This window comes from Lepus europaeus, chromosome 5 (genome assembly GCF_033115175.1).
Source record: "Lepus europaeus isolate LE1 chromosome 5, mLepTim1.pri, whole genome shotgun sequence".
In the NCBI taxonomy this organism is placed as follows: Eukaryota; Metazoa; Chordata; class Mammalia; order Lagomorpha; family Leporidae; genus Lepus; species Lepus europaeus.
The window spans coordinates 97612491-97633131 of record NC_084831.1 but is presented as its reverse complement, the minus strand read 5'-3'; the positions used below and the strand labels follow the sequence as shown (position 1 = coordinate 97633131).

Below are 20641 nucleotides of genomic sequence, written 5' to 3'. Positions count from 1 at the left end.
CATGTGGGTGTAGGGGCCCAAGGACTTGGGCCATCCTCCACCATCCTCTGCTCCGAGGCCATAGCAGAGAGCTAGATCAGAAGCGGAGCAGCCAGGACGTGAACTGGGGCCCATATGGGATGCCGGACTATAAGTGGAGGCTTTACCTGCTCTGCTACAATGCCAGCCCCTTCCTTTGATTTCTTTTTCTTTCCTGATGGCTCTGGATAAAACTTCCATGACTATATTTAATAGCAAAGGTGAGAGTGGGCATCCTTTTCTGATTCTGCATCTTAGTGGGAATGCCTCCAGAGCTTACCTGTAAATTCAGTGAGATGCCGGCTGTGGGTTTGTCATAAATTGCCTTATGTTGAGGAATGTTCTTCCTATATTCAATTTGTTTAAAGTTTTCATTATGAAAGGATGCTAAATTTTATCAAATGCTTTCTCTTCATCAATTAAGATAATCATATGTTTTTTTTCACTTCACTTTGTTAATGTGATGTATCACATTTATTGATTGTTGGATGTTGAATCATCTTGCCTTTCTGATACATTGTTTGGTTTGATTGGCTAGTATTGTGTTGAGGATTTTTGTATCTATGTTCATCAGGGAAACTGGTCAATAGTTCTCTTTGTTGTTTCTATTTCTGGTTTAGGAATTAAGTAATGCTGGCTTCATAGAAAGAGTTTGTGAGGATATCCTCCATTTCAATTGTTTTGAATAGCTTGAAAATAATTGAAATTGATTCATCTTTTAATATTTGGTAGAATTCAGTAGTGAAACCATCATCAGGACCTGGGCTTTTCTTTGTTGTTAGGGTATTTATTACTGATTAAATAAATATCCACCTTGTTTATTGGTCTGTTTAGGTGTTCTATGTCTTCATTACTCAATTTTGGTTGATTGTATTCCCAATTTGTTGGCATATTGCTCTTTGTAGTCATTCCTTATGATTCTTTTTATTTCTGTGGTATCTGTGGTTATATTTCATTTTTCATCTCTGATTTCCTTGATTTGGGTCTTCTCCCTCTTTTTTCATAGTTGGGCAAATGCTGTGTCAATTTTGTTTATTTTTGCAAAAGCCAGCTTTTCATTTCATTAATCTTTTATATCGTGTTTTTGGTTTCAATTTTGTATATTTCTTCTCTTATTTTAATTATTTCTTTCCTCCTACTAATTTGGGGTTTGATTATTGCTTTTCTAGGTCCTAGAAGTGCATTGCTAGCTCATTTATTTGGTGACTTTATAGTTACTTGATATAGGCAACAACTGCTTGTAAACTTCTCTCTAAATTCTGCTTTTGTGTATCATAAGTTTTGATATGTTGTATTGTTGTCTTCATTTGTTTACAGAATTTTTTATTTCTCTTTTGGTTTCCTTTAAGACCCACTGTTCATTTAGGAGCATGTTGTTCAGTCTCCATGTGTTTGAATATGTTCTAGATATAGAATCTACATTATTGTTGACTTCTAGCTTTAATCCATTGTGATCAGAAAAGATGCATGGTATGATTTATTTTTTGAATTTTCTGAGACTTACTTTATGGCCTAGTATATGGTCTATCCTAGAGAAAGTTCCATGCACTGATGAGAAGAATGTGTATTCTGCAACTGTGTGGTGGAAAGTTCTGTAGATATCGGTAGGTTCCAGTTGGTGTATAGTTTTGATTAACTTTGTTGTTCATTTGTTGATTTTCTGTATGGCTGATTTATCCATTGATGTAAGGGGGTGTTGAAGTCCTCCATTACCATTGTATTGGAGTCTACATCTCACTTTAGATACATTATCAGTTCTTTTAAATAGCCAGAAATACGCCCAGTGCAAAACGAAAAAAAAATAATTTTTAATTTTCTATTAAATTTTTTAAATATTCTATTTTTCATAGCTACTTTGAATTGTTAGGCCATTCCATTTCTGGGGCATTCATAACACTTGATTTTTAGCATGTCTTGATTTGTTTGTATCTGAAGATCTGTGATTGCAAGCACAAAGTACAAGGAGTTCTGAAATTTCCCAGTATTTACTTTCATTTAAGTCCTTTTCAAGTCTTTCTGGAATATGTGTAGTTTCCTAGTAAGAAAGGAATATGTGCAAGCCTCATCTCAGATTATCTACAGCTATATCTTATTTCCAGGGTCATCTTATTAAAGTTACAATTGGTCTTGGGTCACAACATTGCATAAGCAAAAATATTAGAGTACTTTGTTCGGCTTAGTTAGATGCCATTGGGATGCCCTCTGCCCCGGCCCCATTCCAAATTCTTGTTTTACTTTCTATTCCAATTTCCTGCTAATGCATATCCTAGGAGGTAGCAGGTGATGGTTCAAGTACTTGGGTCCCAGCCAACTACATCAGTAACCTGGAATCATTTTCACACTCCTAGTTATTCACCTTGGAACAGCTATAGCTACTGGGAGCATTAGGGGAATAAACCAATACATGAAAGATTCTCATTCTCTTTCTCTCTCTCTCTCTCTGTTCCTCTCTCTCTCTCCCCCCACCTTTCAAATTAATAAAAAATAAAATATAGTTTAAAAATAAAAACCATGTGAAAAGTTCTTAAAGCAAGAGCTGACTATAGGTAGCAATGCCTACTTCATATTTCTGGACTTAACTATGTCAATCTAATTAGAAGTTACAGTATCTACAATGCTGCCTTTTATTTCTTTAAGAAAGCCTTTAGAAGAAAACCTACTAGTAAAAGATTATGGGAAGCTCAAAGCATATACTAGAAAATATCTTTGGGAAAATGGCAGGGCAAAGTCACTACTTATCAATAGTCACATTGAACGTTAATGGAGTTAACTCTCCAGTTAAAAGGCACAGACTGGCTGAATGGATTAAGGAAGAAAACCCATCTATTTGCTACTTACAAGAAAGACATCTTTCCAACAAAGATGCATGCAGACTGAAAGTGAAAGGTTGGAAAAAGATATTCCATGCTAACCAAAAAAAAAAAAAAAAACCAAAAAAAACCAAAAAAAAAGGAGGTGTAGCCATATTAATATCAGACAAAATAAACTTTAACACAAAAACTGTTAAGAGATACAAAGAGGGACACTATATAATGATTAAGGGTTTAATTCAACAGGAAGATGTAACTATTATAAATGTATATGCACCTAATTACAGGGCACTGGTTTATTTAAAAGATATGTTAAGGGACTTAAAGGGAGACTTAGATTCCAATACAATAGTACTGGGAGACTTCAATACGCCACTCTTAGAAATAGACAGATCATCCGGACAGAAGATCAACAAGGAAAGAGCAGATTTAATTGACACTATTGCCCAAATGGATCTAACAGATATCTACAGAACTTTCAATCCTACATCTAAAGATTTTACATTCTTCTCAGCAGTGCATGGAACCTTCTCAGGGATTGAAAAAATACTAGGCCATAAAGCAAGTCTCAGCAAATTTAAAAGAATTAGAATCATACCATGCAGCTTCTCAGACCACAGCGGAATGAAGGTGGAAATTAGCAACTCAGGAATCCCTAGAGAGTATGGAAACACATGGAGACTGAACAACATGCTCCTGAATGAACATTGGGTCATAGAAGAAATCAAAAGAGAAATCAAAAACTTTCTGGAAGTAAATGAGGATAACAACACAACATATCAAAACTTATGGGATACGGCAAAAGCAGTGTTGAGAGGAAAGTTTATAGCAATAGGTGCCTACATCAAGAAATTGGAAAGCCACCAAATAAATGAGCTACCAACACATCTCAAGGATCTAGAAAAACTGCAGTAAACCAGACCCAAAACTAGTAGGAGAAGAGAAATAATTAAAATCAGAGAAGATGGCCAGTGCCATGGCTCAATAGGCTAATCCTCAGCCTTGCGGCACTGGCACAATAGGTTCTAGTCCCACTCAGGGCGCCGGATTCTGTCCTGGCTGCCCCTCTTCCAGGACAGCTCTCTGCTGTGGCCCGGGAGTGAGTGGAGGATGGCCCAAGTTCTTGGGCCCTGAACCCGCATGGGAGACCAGGAGAAGCACCTGGCTCCTGGCTTTGGATCAGCATGATGCGCCAGCCGCAGTGGCCATTGGAGGGCGAACCAACGGCAAAAGGAAGACCTTTCTCTCTGTCTCTCTCTCCCTCTCACTGTCCACTCTGCCTATCCAAAAAAAAAAAAAAATCAGAGAAGAAATCAACAGGATTGAATCCAAAAAAAATTACAAAAAATCAGCCAAGCGAAGAGATGGCTTTTTGAAAAAATGAATAACATTGACACACCATTGGCTCAACTAACTAAAAAAAGAAAAGATCCAAATCAATAAAATCAAAGATGAAAAAGGAAATGTAACAACAGACACCACAGAAATAAAAAGAATTATCAGAAATTACTATAAAGAGTTGTATGCCAGCAAACAGGGAAATCTATCAGAAATGGATAGATTCCTGGACACATGAAATCTACATAAATTGAACCAGGAAGACATAGAAAACATAAACAGACCCATAACTGAGTCAGAAATTGAAACAGTAATAAAGGCCCTCCCAACAAAGAAAAGCCCGGGACCAGATGGATTCACTGCTGAATTCTACAAGACATTTAAAGAAGAACTAATACCATTTCTTCTCAAACTATTCGGAGCAAGCGAAAAAGATGGAATCCTCCCAAATTCTGTCTATGAAGCCAGCATCACCTTAATCCCTGAGCCAGAGAAAGATGCAGCATTGAAACAAAATTACAGACCAATATCCCTGATGAACATAGACGCAAAAATCCACAATAAAATTCTCGCCAATAGAATACAACAACACATCAGAAAAATCATCCACCCAGACCAAGTGGGATTTATCCCTGGTATGCAGGGATAGTTCCATGTTCACAAATCAAACAATGTGAAACACCACATCAACAAACTACAGAAGAAAAACCATGTGATTATCTCAACAGATGCAGAGAAAGCATTCGATAAAATGCAACACCCTTTCATGATGAAAACCCTAAGCAAAATGGGTATAGAAGGAACATTCTTCAATATAATCAAAGCAATTTATGAAAGACCCACGGCCAGTATCCTATTGAATGTGGAAAAGATGGAAGCATTTCCACTGAGATTTGGTACCAGACAGGGATGCCCACTCTCACCACTGCTATTCAATAGAGTTCTGGAAGTCTTAGCCAGAGCTATTAGGCAAGAAAAAGAAATTAAAGGGATACAAATTGGGAAGGAAGAACTCAAACTATCCCTCTTCGCAGACGATATGATTCTTTATGTAGAGGACCCAAAGAACTCTACTAAGAGACTACTGGAACTCATCAAAGAGTTTGGCAAAGTAGCAGGATATAAAATCAATGCACAAAAATCAATAGCCTTTGTATACACAGGCAATGCCACGGCTGAGGAAGAACTTCTAAGATCAATCCCATTCACAATAGCTACAAAAACAATCAAATACCTTGGAATAAACTTAACCAAGGACCTTAAAGATCTCTACAATGATAATTACAAAATCTTAAAGAAAGAAATAGAAGAGGATACCAAAAAATGGAAAAATCTTCCATGCTCATGGACTGGAAGAATCAACATAATCAAAATGTCCATTCTCCCAAAGCAATTTATACATTCAATGCAATACCAATCAAGATACCAAAGACATTCTTCTCAGATCTGGAAAAAATGATGCTGAAATTCATATGGAGACACAGGAGACCTCGAATAGCTAAAGCAATTTTGTACAACAAAAACAAAGCCAGAGGCATCACAATACCAGATTCCAGGACATACTACAGGGCAGTTGTAATCAAAACTGCATGGTACTGGTAGAGAAACAGATGGATAGACCAATGGAACAGAATAGTAACACCAGAAATCAATCCAAACATCTACAGCCAACTTATATTTGATCAAGGATCTAAAACCAATTCCTGGAGCAAGGACAATCTATTCAATAAATGGTGCTGGGAAAGCTGGATTTCCACGTGCAGAAGCATGAAGCAAGACCCCTACTTTCGACCTTACACAAAAATCCACTCAACATGGATTAAAGACCTAAATATATGACCCGACACCATCAAATTATCAGAGAATATTGGAGAAACCCTGCAAGATATTGGCACTGGCAAAGACTTCTTGGAAAAGACCCTGGTGGCACAGGCAGTCAAAGCCAAAATTAACTATTGGGATTGCATCAAATTGAGAAGTTTTTGTACTTCAAAAGAAACAGGAGAGTGAAGAGGCAACCAACAGAATGGGAAAAAATATTTGCAAACTATGCAAAATGTAAAGGATTAATAACCAGAATCTACAAAGAGATCAAGAAACTCCACCACAACAAAACAAACAACCCACTTAAGAGATGGGCCAAGGATCTCAATAGACATTTTTCAAAAGAGGAAATCCAAATGGCCAATAGGCACATGAAAAAATGTTCAGGATCACTAGCAATCAGGGAAATGCAAATCAAAACCACAATGAGGTTTTACTTCACCCCGGTTAGAATGGCTGATTCAGAAATCCACCAACAACAGATGCTCGCGAGGATGTGGGGAAAAAGGGACACTAACCCACTGTTGGTGGGAATGCAAACTGGTTAAGCCATTATGGAAGTCAGTCTGGAGATTCCTCAGAAACCTGAATATAACCCTACCATACAACCCCGCCATCCCACTCCTTGGAATTTACCCAAAGGAAATTAAATTGGCAAACAAAAAAGCTGTCTGCACCTTAATGTTTATTGTAGCTCAATTCATAATAACTAAGACCTGGAATCAACCTAAATGCCCATCAACAGTAGACTGGATAAAGAACTTATGGTATATGTACTCTATAGAATACTATAAAGCAGTCAAAAACAATGAAACCCGGTCATTTGCAACAAGATGGAGGAATCTGGAAAACATTATGCTGAGTGAAATAAGCCAGTCCCAAAGGGACAAATATCATATGTTCTCCCTGATTGTTGACAACTAACCAAGCACCAAAAAGGAAACCTGTTAAAGTGAAATGGACACTATGAGAAACGGTGACTTGATCAGCCCTTGCCCTGACTGTTGATGAATAACTTAATAGGTTATCCCTCTTAGTATTTTTTTTCTCTGTTTTACTTAATACTATTGGATGAATTCTGTAATTAATACACAGTTATTCTTAAGTGTTGAAACTTAACTGAAAAGTGATCCCTGTTAAATATAAGAGTGGGAATAAGAGAGGGAAGGGATGTACAATTTGGGACATGCTCAAGCTGACTTGCCCCAAACTGTAGAGTTAGAAACATACCAGGGGATTCCAATTCAATCCCATCAAGGTTGCATGTACTAATGCCATCTCACTAGTCCAAGTGATCAATTTCTCCTCACAATTGATCATAATGATAGGAGTAAGAATCAAAGGGATCACATAAACAAGACTAGAGTCTGAAAATACTAACCGATAGATCAAAAAAGGGAGAGAACGATCCAACATGGGAAGAGGGATGCACAGCAGACTCATAGAATGGTGGATGTCCTAAACAGCACTCTGGCCTCAGAATCAGCCCTTAAGGCATTCGGATCTGGCTGAAAAGCTCATGAGAGTATTTCAGGCATGGAAAGCCAAGACACTCTGGGAAAAAAAAAAATGACCGAAATAAAAGATCTCCGCAAGTGAGTTCCCAGTGGAAAGAACAGGTCATCAAAGAAGGAGGTACCTTTCTCTGAAGGGAGGAGAGAACTTTTACTTTGACTATGACCTTGTCTAAATATGATCAGAGTCGGTGAACTCAAAAGGCTTCCATAGCTTTGGCAACTCATGACAAGAGCCTAGCGTGGTTGCGGAAGTGGTAGCTGCTGACCGAGCCTGCTGCTTTCTTGCTACTGCTTTGGCTAGCCAGCTTCCCCCCTGCACAGAGAGGACGGCCCCGCTGTGGATGATCAGATAGTTTCCTTCTCCTGCCACCAATCTCTGGCCCCAACCAGCACAGAGCAGATAGCAGCGGCAGCGGCAGCAGCAGGCGAGGAGGAAGATGGTGGGACAGCTGCCAGCCTGTGTGGTGGACTGTGGCATGTGGTATACAAAACTAGGATATGCTGGAAATGCAGAACCACACTTTATCATCCCTTCTTGTATTGCTATTAAGGAGTCAGCAAAAGTGGGTGATCAAGCTCAAGGGAGGGTGATGAAAGGTGTTGATGACCTAGACTTCTTCATTGGTGATGAAGCAATAGAAAAACCTACATATGCAACAAAGTGGCCAATTCGCCATGGTATAGTTGAAGATTGGGATTTGATGGAAAGGTTTATGGAACAAGTGATCTTTAAATATTTAAGGGCAGAACCTGAAGACCATTATTTTCTTTTGACTGAACCTCCACTGAATACTCCAGAAAACAGGGAATATACTGCTGAAATAATGTTTGAGTCGTTCAATGTTCCAGGCTTGTACATTGCTGTACAGGCTGTTCTTGCCTTAGCAGCATCCTGGACCTCAAGACAAGTAGGAGAATGGACATTGACTGGTACGGTAAATAGACAGTGGAGATGGTGTCACTCATGTCATTCCTGTGGCTGAAGGGTATGTGATTGGCAGCTGTATTAAACATATTCCAATCACAGGACGAGATATAACATACTTTATTCAGCAACTGCTGAGAGACTGAGAAGTAGGAATCCCTCCAGAACAATCCATGGAAACTGCAAAGGCAGTAAAGGAGTGCTATAGTTATGTCTGCCCAGATTTAGTAAAGGAATTTAACAAGTATGACACAGATGGGTCAAAGTGGATTAAGCAGTATACTGGAATCAATGCTATCTCTAAGAAAGAATTTTCCATTGATGTTGGTTATGAGAGATACCTGGGACCTGAAATCTTTTTTCATCCAGAGTTTGCTAATCCAGACTTGACGCAGCCTATCTCAGAAGTTGTAGATGAAGTAATTCAGATTGTCCTACTGATGTTAGACGTCCTCTCTACAAGAATATTGTCCTCTCTGGAGGTTCAACCAAGTTCAAGGACTTTGGACGTCGTTTGCAAAGAGATTTGAAAAGAACTGTAGATGCCAGGCTGAAGTTGAGTGAAGAATTGAATGGCGGTAGATTGAAGCCAAAACCTATTGATGTACAAGTCATTACACACCACATGCAACAATATGCAGTTTGGTTTGGAGGATCGATGCTGGCTTCCACACCTGAGTTCTACCAAGTATGCCATACCAAAAAGGATTATGAAGAAATTGGACCAAGCATTTGTCATCACAATCCAGTGTCTGGAGTCATGTCGTAAAACTGACTTCATAGTTCTTGGGGTTAGGGAGGTGGAGAAGAGATAATCTTTCTGATTACCTGTTTTGTCTAGATGGCTGATTTTGAGGTTTTAAACCTGACTTGAAATAGTTAAGACCAAACATGATTATACAGGAATATTTTAATAAGTGTGTCAACATGCACATGTAGAAGAGAGCCAAAATGATTAAGTGTTTTTCTTTAGATTGAATATTTGAATCTTACGTGTAACAAAAGAAGTGGGTTTTAGTTCTTTCTGTGCCCTGATATTTTGTATATTATTGAATTACCCAAGACTTGATGGGATGTATTGGTATGTGGGTAGCTCTATAATGCTTGAATTGTATAATGCAAGAGCTTGTTTATATTTCATACTTTTTATACTTTGAGGAAAAAAGTGACCAAGTAAAGGATAAATTTAAAAAATAACCTCATGAGACTTGGTGTACACACTCATAGGATTCCAGTTATTATAAATTGCTCCCCTCTCCTTATCCCTTCCCTCCCTACCAGTGGTTTTCTTTGCAAGTGCTTTTGGAACTAAGAAGCTGTATCTTGGGTTAACTGAAGCATGCTAGTGCTTTCTGATACTTGCATTCTGTTTCTTGCATAAAAGAAAAGACAAGACTGTTGGACCAGTTTAAAAAAAAAAAAAGAGCCTAGGGTGATTACTGATGCCATAAAGAAGAGAGTCAATTTGTTAAGTTAACAACAGGAGTCACTGTGCACTTACTCCTCATATAGGATCTCTGCCCTTAATGTGCTGTACACTGTGATCTAATGCTATAACTAGTACTCAAACAGTATTTTTCACTTTGTGGGTGCAAACTGTTTAAATCTTTACTTAATATATACTAAACTGATCTTCTGTATAGAAAGAGAATTGAAAATGAATCTTGATGTGAATGGAAGGGGAGAGGGAGTGGGAAAGGGGAGGGTTGCGGGTGGGAGGGAAGTTATGGGGGGGAAAGCCATTGTAATCCATAAGCTGTACTTTGGAAATTTATATTCATTAAATAAAAGTTTTAAAAAAAGAAAGCCTTTAAGTGTGGCTTATGTATATCCAGTAAGGAAAATTTAACATGGCTCATATTTTATACATGATTTAAAGTCGTGCTTTGAAAATCAGCATGACCAGATAGAGTAACAAGTTAAACTTCCCTTTTGAATTCTTTACTATCTTACATCAAGTTATAATTCAAGATTGTGTATAAACAGCTATTTGGAAATAGATAATTTGGAAACTACTGAAGATTTGTGTTTGGTTAATAGTGATTTGGCCACCTCATTAGAATGGCCAAAGTAAAGGAGATACACCCTCAGCACACACTTCTAAATTATCAGATCACAATACTTAAGATAGCCAAAAACAAAATTGCAGATCAAAAAAAAAAATAGGAAAGGCTGCATATGAGAGTTCTAAAAATTTCATGCAGTGCACATTATGAAAACACTATGAAATGATTTTAAAAAATTCACACCAAAGTAAATACCTTTTAATTTCACTAGTCTATTAATTTTTTGGAATATTCTATTTATCATAGCTACTTCAAATTCTTAGGTCATTAGGTTACTTTATTTATATCTGAACATCTGTGATTGAGAGCATAAAGTTCCAGGAGTTCTGAAGTTTTCCACACATTTAGTTTCTACTAAGTCTTTTTCCAGTCTCTCTGGAATATGTGTAGCTTCCTGGTCAGCTAGGAATATATGCAAGCCTCATCTCAGATTTTCTGTGGCTATTTCTTATCTAGAATTATCTTATTAAAGCTATGATTGGTCTGACAATAGGATCACAACATTTCATCAACAAAAATATTGTAGTACTTTGTTTGGCTTAGTTAGATGCCATTGGGATGCCCTCCTGCCCTGGCCCCATTCCAAGTTCTTATTTTGCTTTCTTTTCCAATTTCCTGCAAACACATATCCTGGGAGGTAGAGATGATGGTTCAATTACTTGGGTCGCTGCCACCTACATGAGTAACCTGGAATCAGTTTCACAGTCCTGGTTCTTTTCCTTGGATCAGCTGCTGCTATTGGGGGCATTAGGGAAATTAAGCAGCACAAGAAATCTTGCTCCCACCCTCCCTCCCTCCCTCTCTTGTATCTCTTTCTACCTTTCAAGTGAATAAAAAAGAAAATAAAATACAGTTTAAAAATTAAAGCATGTAAAAAGGAACAGGAAAAATAGAAAATTCATATTGCTAAAATGAATGTGAATACATACATACTCAGCCTTGAGAGTACCTGGAAAATGTTCATTAAGTTAGAAATCATTTCTTACCCACTAAAAAGGAAAGAAAAAAATAGAGACACGATAACATCAAACTTAGTAAGAGTGTGGTAAGGTACTATGATGCACTATAGTACCAGAACTAGAGAGAGTACAAATTGATCCCCTTGTGGGCAATTTTGCATAATATTAAGAGATAAAAATACACTTTAAATGCCACTTAGTAATCTAATCTACAGAAATCTTCATCCAAGTGTACAGGAAGATACATGCATAGATGTTTGTTACAGCATTTTTGAAAAGATTCTTTCTTTAAAAAGCAGAGTGACAAGGAGAGGATAAGAGAGAGAAAGGGAGGCAGGGAGGGAGGGAGGAAGAGAGAGAGAGAGAGAGAGAGAGAGGAAGAGGAAGAGGAAGAGAATCTCCCATCTGCTAATTTACTCTAAAATGGGTGCAACAGCCAGTGCTGAGGTAGGCTGAAGCCAGGAGCCAAGAACACCATCATAATCTCTCATATGAGTGTCAACGACCCAAGTATCTGAGCCATTTTCTGCTGCCTTCCCAGGCACATTAGCAGTAAGGTTGATCAGAAGTGGAGTAGCTAAGACTGGAACTACACACCAAAAAGAGATGCCAGTGTGGCAAGGGATGGCTTAACCTGCTATATCTCAATACCGACCCTTGTTAAAACATTTCTTGTTTGTGTTGAGGAATCTTCCTTCTATTTCTCAACACAATCAAGGCAATTTATGAAAAACACATAGCCTTCATTTTAGTAAATGGGGAAAAGTTGGGAAAATTCCCACTAAGATCCAGAAACAGACAAGGATGCCCATTCTCACCATGACTATTCAATATAATCCTGGAAGTTTTAGAGCCATTAGAGAAGAGAAAGACATCAAAATGATAAAAAGTGGGAAGGAGGAAGTCAAATTATCCCTATTTGGAGATGACGTGGTTCTAATACAGGGGATCCAAAAAACTCCACTAAGAGACTATTGGAACTCATAAAAGAATTTGGTGAAGTAGCAGGATATAAAATCAACACACAACACTCAATTGCCTTTGTAAACACAGACAATGCCATATCTGAGAAAGAACTTCTAATATCAATACAATTCATAATAGCTAAAAACAAAAAAAATTAATCAATTCAGAATAAATATAACCAAGAATGTCAAAGATCTGTATGATGAGAATTACAAAACATTAAAGAAATAGGCCGGCGCCGTGGCTTAACAGGCTAATCCTCCACCTTGCGGCGCCGGCACACGGGGTTCTAGTCCCAGTTGGGGCACCAGATTCTATCCCGGTTGCCCTTCTTCCAGGACAGCTCTCTGCTATGGCCCGGGAAGGCAGTGGAGGATGGCCCAAGTGCTTGGGCCCTGCACCCACATAGGAGACCAGGAGAAGCACCTGGCTCCTGGCTTCGGATCAGCGAGATGTGCCGGCCGCAGCGGCCATTGGAGGGTGAACCAATGGCAAAAAGGAAGACCTTTCTCTCTGTCTCTCTCTCTATCCACTCTGCCTGTCAAAAAAAAAAAAAAAATTAAAGAAATAGAAAACACCAAAAACAGAAAAATCTTCCATGTTCATAAATTAGAAAAATAAAAATTATCAAAATATTCATACTACCAAAAGCAATTTACAGATTCAATGCAATTCCAATCAAACTACCAAGGACATTCTTCTTAGATCTAAAAAAAAATGATGTTGAAATTCTTATGGAAACACAAGAGACTATAACAGCTAAAGCAATCATAAACAACAAAAACAAAGCCAAAGGCATCACAATACCAGATTTCAAGACATAGTGTTAGCTAGGAAGTTAGAAATTTAGCCTATGTGTGTGTGAGACAGGCCTGAACACCAGCACCTACTGCTGAAGCTCCAGAAGCCCAGCATTTTGCACTTCAAAGTCCTGTTCAGACCCTGATAACTGTCCAGGTGGTCCCAGCCCTTCCCCAAGGAAAGCTCCCAAGAGAATTCTCTCTCCTCAGGACCAAATGGGTGACCTGATAACATGGGGCAATAAAACTTTCACAGACACTCTAAGGGAAGCCCCTCTGCTCTGCCCAGGGCCAGCATATCTGGGGAAGAATTTGCTAATTTTCATCCAACAAACCCTTCCATTAGGACTCTCCATCCTTTTTCCTGGAGGAGAGGGGGAGGTGGGTAAATAGACACCCTTAAAATCTAGGGAGTCCAAACAGACTGTGTGCTCAGTCTTCTGCCTCTCAGCTGAGACACCCACCTGGCCTGCCCAGGTGTATTCTCTCCTTTGAACCAAGTAACCTTGCTCTCCCCAGTCTGAGTGACTGGGCACACTCTCTATGCCCCTTCCATTCTGCCGGATGTCCTATGTCCAATAAAACCTTATCACTCTGCTCTCTGTCTCATGCCGGAATTCTTTCTTGCATGAAAACAAGAACTCCATGGCTTCCATGGCCTTTCCTCCGGTGACATTTCTACAGGGAAGTTATAATCAAAACAGCATGGCACTGTCACAAAAACAGATGTGTAGACCAATGGAACAGAATAGAAACTCCAAAAATCAATCGATATTTACAACCCACTTATCCTTGACAAAGGAGCTAAAATCAATCCCTGAAGGAAGGACAATCTCTTCAACTAACAGTGCAGGGAAAACTGGATCTCTGTATGATGCAGAGTATGAAGCAAGAACCCTACCTTACACTTTACACAAAAAAGATCAAAGACCTAAATCTACAACCTGATAGCATCAAATTATTAGAGAACATTGGGGAAACGCTGCAAGACATTAGCATAGGCAAAGACTTCTTGGAAAAGATCACAAAAGCACAGGCAATCAAAGCCAAAATTGACAAATGAGATTACATCAAATTGAGAAGTTTCTATACTGTAAAAGAAACATTCAGCAAATTGAAGAGGCAACTGACAGAATGAGAGAAAATATTTGGAAATTATTAACTGATAAAGGATTAATATCCAGAATCTATAAAAAGCTCAAGAAATTCAGCAGCAACAACATAAACAATTCAGTTAAAAAGTGGGTAAAGGACTTGAACAGTTAATTTTCAAAAAAGGAAATTCAAATAGCCAACAGACACATGAAAAAATGCTCAGGATCACTAGCCATAAGGGAAATACAAATCAAAACCACAATGCAGTTTCATCTCACCCCAGATAGAATGGCTCTCACACAGAAATCAACAAACAATAATTGTTGGTGAGGATGTAGGGAAAAAGGTACCCTAATCTACTGGTGGTGGAATTGTAAACTGGTCCAGCCACTATGGAAGGCAGTATTGAGATACTTCAGAAATGAATATAGGCCTACCAAATGACCCAACCATCCCACTCCTGGGAATTTACACAAAGGTAATGAAATCAACATACGAAAGAGTTATCTGTTCCCCCATGTTTATTGTAGCTCCATTCACAATGTCCAAGATACAGAATCAACCCAGATGTCAATTAACTGAAGACTGGATAAATTATGGTGTATGTATACTATGGAATACTACATAGCAGTAAAAAAAAAAAAAAAATGGAATCCTGTTGTTTGCAACAAAATGGATGCAACTGGAAACCAGTATATTTAGTGAAATAAACCAATCCCAAAAAGACAAATACCACATGTTCCCCTTGATCTGTGGTAATTAATAGAGTATCTAAAAGGCAATCTATGGAAATGGTTTTGACACTTTGAGATGCAATGATTTTGAACAGCCCATGTCTTGACTGTTGAGGAACAGTTTTGTTGCTCATACTATTGTTTGAACTCTTCGTGTAGGGTTAATTTTATGAGTATAAAGTTAATTGAAAATATATCTATGTATAAAATAAAAATGGGAAAAAGAGGGAGGAGGAGGAGGAGGATGGGAGCGGGGATGAGAGGGAGGGTAGTGTGAGAATCACTATGTTTCCAAATTTGTATAAATAAAATGCATGAAGTTTGTATACCTTAAATAAAAGTTTTCTAGGCAAAAAATAAGTAGTGCAACAAAAACATTACACTACTATAGTTTTAATGATCTGTGAATACTTTAAAATTTACTGTATATGGGTGAAATGGTCATATTCAATTCAATTATTGTTTATAGCCATTGTCTATATTCCCACTAAATTGAAGTATTTTTGGTTTTTTAAGAAAGTATGTCATTGAAAAAATTAATAGAAAAATAAGAAAGGAAGGATGAGGGAGGGTGGGAACAAAGGAAGGAGTGAGAGTGGGGTGGGAAATATTTTCTTAAAATGGCATATATGAAAATATATGCATAAACAATGATATGAAAATATATGCATAAAGAATGATATGAAAATATATACATAAAATATTAAAATATCATCTTCGTAAAACTGTACATATGAAATACATAAAATATTTTCCCATTATGTAAAAGAAATTTACTTTCCTTTTTTATTTTTATTTTTTTGACAGGCAGAGTGGACAGTGAGAGAGAGAGAGACAGAGAGAAAGGTCTTCCTTTTGCCGTTGGTTCACCCTCCAATGGCCGCCATGGCTGGCGTGCTGTGGCCGGCGCACCGCGCTGGTCCGATGGCAGGAGCCAGGTGCCTATCCTGGTCTCCCATGGGGTGCAGGGCCCAAGCACTTGGGCCATCCTCCACTGCACTCCCTGGCCACAGCAGAGAGCTGGCCTGGAAGAGGGGCAGCCGGGACAGAACCGGCACCCCGACCAGGACTAGAACCCGGTGTGCCGGCGCCGCAAGGTGGAGGATTAGCCTAGTGAGCCGCGGCGCCGGCCTGCTTCCCTTTTTTTTAAGTTAAAAAAACATTACATCAGAATTTTTAGAAATAACTTAAGTATCTATTGTATTGAAAAATGACTGAATAAAATATAGTCAGTAAGAGCCTACTATGTGATTTGTCCAATTAATAGATTGTTTATTATTTAAATACTTTGAAAGACTTTCTGCAGTTGTTTGTAACAAATTGGAAAAATGTGCTCTTTATATGTTCATTTGATCAAAGTAATGAAAATTTTATGAGCTCTAATAATTACTGAGGTTGTAATATTAAAAATTACAGTTGTGGATTTCAATTTTTTCTTAACATTCTGTGAAGGTTTTCTTTTACTTATTTTAAAACTTATTAATAATGTAAGTATTGAGAACTATTGATTTTTCCAATCATAACATGAATCATTTTTATTATAAAACAACAATTTTGACAGTATTTGTTCTTAAGTTTACTTTGTTTATTTTGTAACAAATCACATAGTAGGCTCTTACACCAACTTGTCTGGTTAAATTTTCATCATTTATTTTGTTGTAAATTACTATTAATGCTTTCTATTCATTTTTTTTTAAACTATGCTTGAAAATTTTGCTTTGAACAGGTACATGTAGGCAACTTACACAGAATAGAATTATTATAAATTTGTGTTTACTTTTTATTATTGTCCCATGGATTTTCTTTTTAAAGTACAAAAGTAGTTTATTTACATATTTTTCCCTTTATCTCAGTATATTCATTCTACTTTATTCTATGAACAGAAATTATACCACTCATATTTTCATAGTCCAAAATTAACACCTGTGCACATTGCTGAACACAATCAATAAAATGGACTTAAAATACTTAAACATGACTTATTCTATTCCAGTTCAGTTATGGTTTTGATTTTTATTGTATATTTCATATAATCCTGCACAACATTTTTTTTGTAGGAATAATGGCTAGTGTTCACTAAGATTTACTCAGACCTTTACTATTTTCTTTACTCTTCACTCTTCTTGCATTTAAGGTTACTCTGGATGTCTAAAATATGTTCTTTAAAATTTCCTATGGTGAATATCTGCTGAGGACAAATTCTATTAGTTGTTTGTATTCTAATATCTTTATTTTACCTTTATTTTTAAAAAATTTATTATGGGTAAACTTATAGAAGTTATATTCTTCCAGAATTTTAAGGATATTTCATAAACATCTGGATTTCACAGTAGCTTTAGAGAAGTCAGGTATCAATCTAATTGCTTCTCTTTAGATGAATTTTCTTTCTGTATTTATTACTTTACAAACATTATCAATATCAGTGTTCTTAGTTTTTTATGTTAACTAAATATGGATCGATTTATTTGTTTTCTTGGGAATCCATGGCTTGATACTTTTAACAGATGTATAAAACTATAATGTTAGGTTAATATGTATTTATATTTGTTGTACCTTCCTGGTAAATTGTCCCTTTTATCATTATGTAATGTGCTTCTGTTGTTTGTGACAATTTTGCCATATATATATATATATATATATATATGTAACTATACTCTTGCAATCTTTAGATTCTCACATAGACTTTTTCCATCCTTTCATTTTGAGTCTGCATCTGTTCTTAGATGTGAAGTCCACTACATATAGGTAGCACATCATTGAATTTTTAAAATTTATTTGAAAGGGAGGGAGACAGAGACAGAGAGACAGAGAGAGAGATCTCCCAACAGTTTGTTAGTTACCCAAATGCCCAAAACTGCCACGGTTGGGCCTGGATTAAGTCAGGAGGCAAGAGATCAATCTGTTTCCCGCATGGATGTTAGGGCCTCAACTACTGATGCCATCTACTGGCTCCAAGGATGCATATTAAGTGATGGAACAAGGACGGAAGCCTCAGCCATTCTCCCTCATTGCCCAAGAGAGATAAACACTGGAATGTATTCCTTACTCTTGAAACTCAGTTGGGTCTCACACCCTACTGACTTCATATCTCAACCCTTACAGCCCCCTGAAAGATGATTTGCTCTGAACACCTCAGACCAATTTCAGGAATTCCCCTCTGCCTGCTGCCTCCTACCCCACCCCCATCCTCAGCCCTCCTAAAATATAAAAAGGTCTGGCCCCTGGGGTCTCGATCTTCTGCCACCTGCTCCATCATGGGCACACAGGCAGTTGGTCACCTACCTCTACGGATTTATTTTCTCTGAATTCGGTCTGGCTGTAAATTCGTACACTGCCTCTTCTCTATTCTGCGCCTATTTTCCTAACATTTTGGTGCCCCATGTCAGGAGGCATCAATCTGCCACTCTTTTCCTAACAAACAGGAAGATGGAATCAAGAGCAGATCTATGACTCCAACTGAGGCGCTCAAATATAGGATACAGGCATCCCAAGTGAAATCTTAACTGTTACACTAAATGCCTAACTCTGGATCTTTTTATCCATTTAGCTTATGTCATTTAATTCATGACTTTAATTCAACATTTAATTTCTGATATGAGAGGACTTACTGTTGCCATTTATATTGGTTTCTTATAGATTTTTTTATCCCTTTTTTCCACTCTGGTTTCTTCCTTTTCTGTGTCCTTTTTTTGTAGTTTCATCTTTTGATTTCCTTTTCATTCACCATTTCTTTGTGGTTACCGCTGTAATCATATAAAATATCTTAAAGTTATGACAATCTATTTCAAACTAAGAAGTAAATTTTAGTTGCATACAAAGGCTGTGCTTTTATAACTCTGCCCTTCTACCTTGTACTATTGATCACACAAATTATATCTATTTACATTGCATGTCTAGTAACATAGATTTGTAGGTTTAAAAATTCTATACTAAATATGAGATTAAACCACCTGCTTTATAAAGCCATTGGATTCTGTATTTGTCTATACATTTACCTTTGCCAAGAATTCCTATTATTTTTGTATCATTTTGTGTTGCTCTTTATTGTGCTTTTACTTCAATGTTTAGAATTCTTCAGCATTTATTGTAAGGAGAAATCTGGTTGTGATCAACTCTCTCTTCTTTTGAGAGTCTTATTGTTTCCTTCATTTCTGATTATTATTTGCTTGAAGGATGGAAAAAGAGTTACATAAACAGATACAGATCTGTCATCTACCAGTTCACTGCCCAAAAGGGATTATGCCAGACCATGGCAAAGCTTCAGGTCTTCCCTGAGTGGCAGAGACCTATCTACTTGAGCCATTACCTCTTGCCTCAAAAGATAAGACAGGTAGGAGGCTGGAATCAGGAGAGGATCTAGAAATGTCTATTTCCTTCAATTTTGAAATTGTTTGGCCAGATATGTATCTCTTGTTTGGAAGCTGTTTGCTTGTGTTGTTGTAGCACACTGAATATATTATCCTACTTCATTCTACCTTGCAAGGTTTCTGCTGAAAAATCTTATAATCTAATAGGAGCTCCCTTGTAAATGTTGTTACTTTTGATACTATCAAGTTTGTCTCAATATCTGGTAATTTTCTTTAGATTTATTTATTTTCATTAGTTTTACTTATTTGAAAGGCAGAGTTATACAGTGATAGAAGGGAGGTGGGAGGGAGGGAGGGAGGGAGGGAGGGAGGGAGGGAGGGAGAAAGGGAGAATCTTCCATCTGTTGGTTCACTCTTCAAGTTGCTGCAACAGCAAGGGCTGAGCCAGGATGAAGCCAGGAGCCAGGAACTTCTTCTGGGTCTCCCAGATGGGTGAAGGGACCCAAGGACTCAGGACATCCTCTGCTGCTTTCCAAGGTGCATTAGCAGGCAACTGGATTGGAAGTGAAGCAGCCACGACTCAAACTGGCACCCATATGGGATGCTGGCATTGCAGGCAGCTGTTTTACCCATTAGGCCTCAACACTGGCCCCGATATATTTATTTAAAGTCAGAATTACAGAGAGAGAGGAGAGAGGAGAGAGGAGAGAGAGAGGAGAGAGAGGAGAGAGAGGAGAGAGAGAGAGAGAGAGAGAGAGAGAGAGAGAGAGAGAGAGAGAGAGAGAATATGAATCTGCTATATGTTGGTTCACTTCCCAGATGACAAAAACGGACCAGGCCAAAGCCAGAAGTAAGGACTTTCATTAAGTCTACAATGAGGGCACAGGGACCCAAGCACATGGACCATCTTATATGCTGCTTTTTTCCCAAGCCATCACTAGGGAACTGGATCAGAAGTGGAGAAACTAGGACCCCAACTGGCAACGACATGGGATAAGTGTCACAGGCCGTCCCTTTACCTGCTACACCACAATGCCAGCCCTATCTGTTACTTTGAGTGGATGGATTATTACGGTATCTAGTGTAGGTTCTTTTGTATTTCCTAGTTTTATTTCTTTGAGTGTCTTGAATTTCATGCTCTATTTTTGGGAAATTTTCAGAAACTATTTCTACAAATATTTTCCAAATAATCAAACATAGCACTTGAATGCTGTTGCCTTTCAGGGGTGGGAACCATTTTTTTCTGGCAAGGGCCATTTGGATATTTATAACATCATTCATG

The 20641-nt window shown here is 37.8% G+C and overlaps 1 protein-coding gene and 1 pseudogene across 1 annotated transcript in view; one reads left to right on the top strand and one right to left on the bottom strand.

The window, feature by feature from the left end:
* Positions 1-18854, bottom strand: part of LOC133760873 (pancreatic alpha-amylase-like) — a 43504-nt gene extending 24650 nt beyond the window's left edge. The window contains exon 1 of the mRNA XM_062193454.1: positions 18661-18854. The gene's annotated coding sequence lies outside the window, so the exon portion shown is untranslated. The remainder of the gene's footprint in view (positions 1-18660) is intronic.
* On the top strand, positions 7945-9508 carry LOC133760872 (actin-related protein 3-like; annotated as a pseudogene).
* Positions 18855-20641: the final 1787 nt, after the last annotated feature.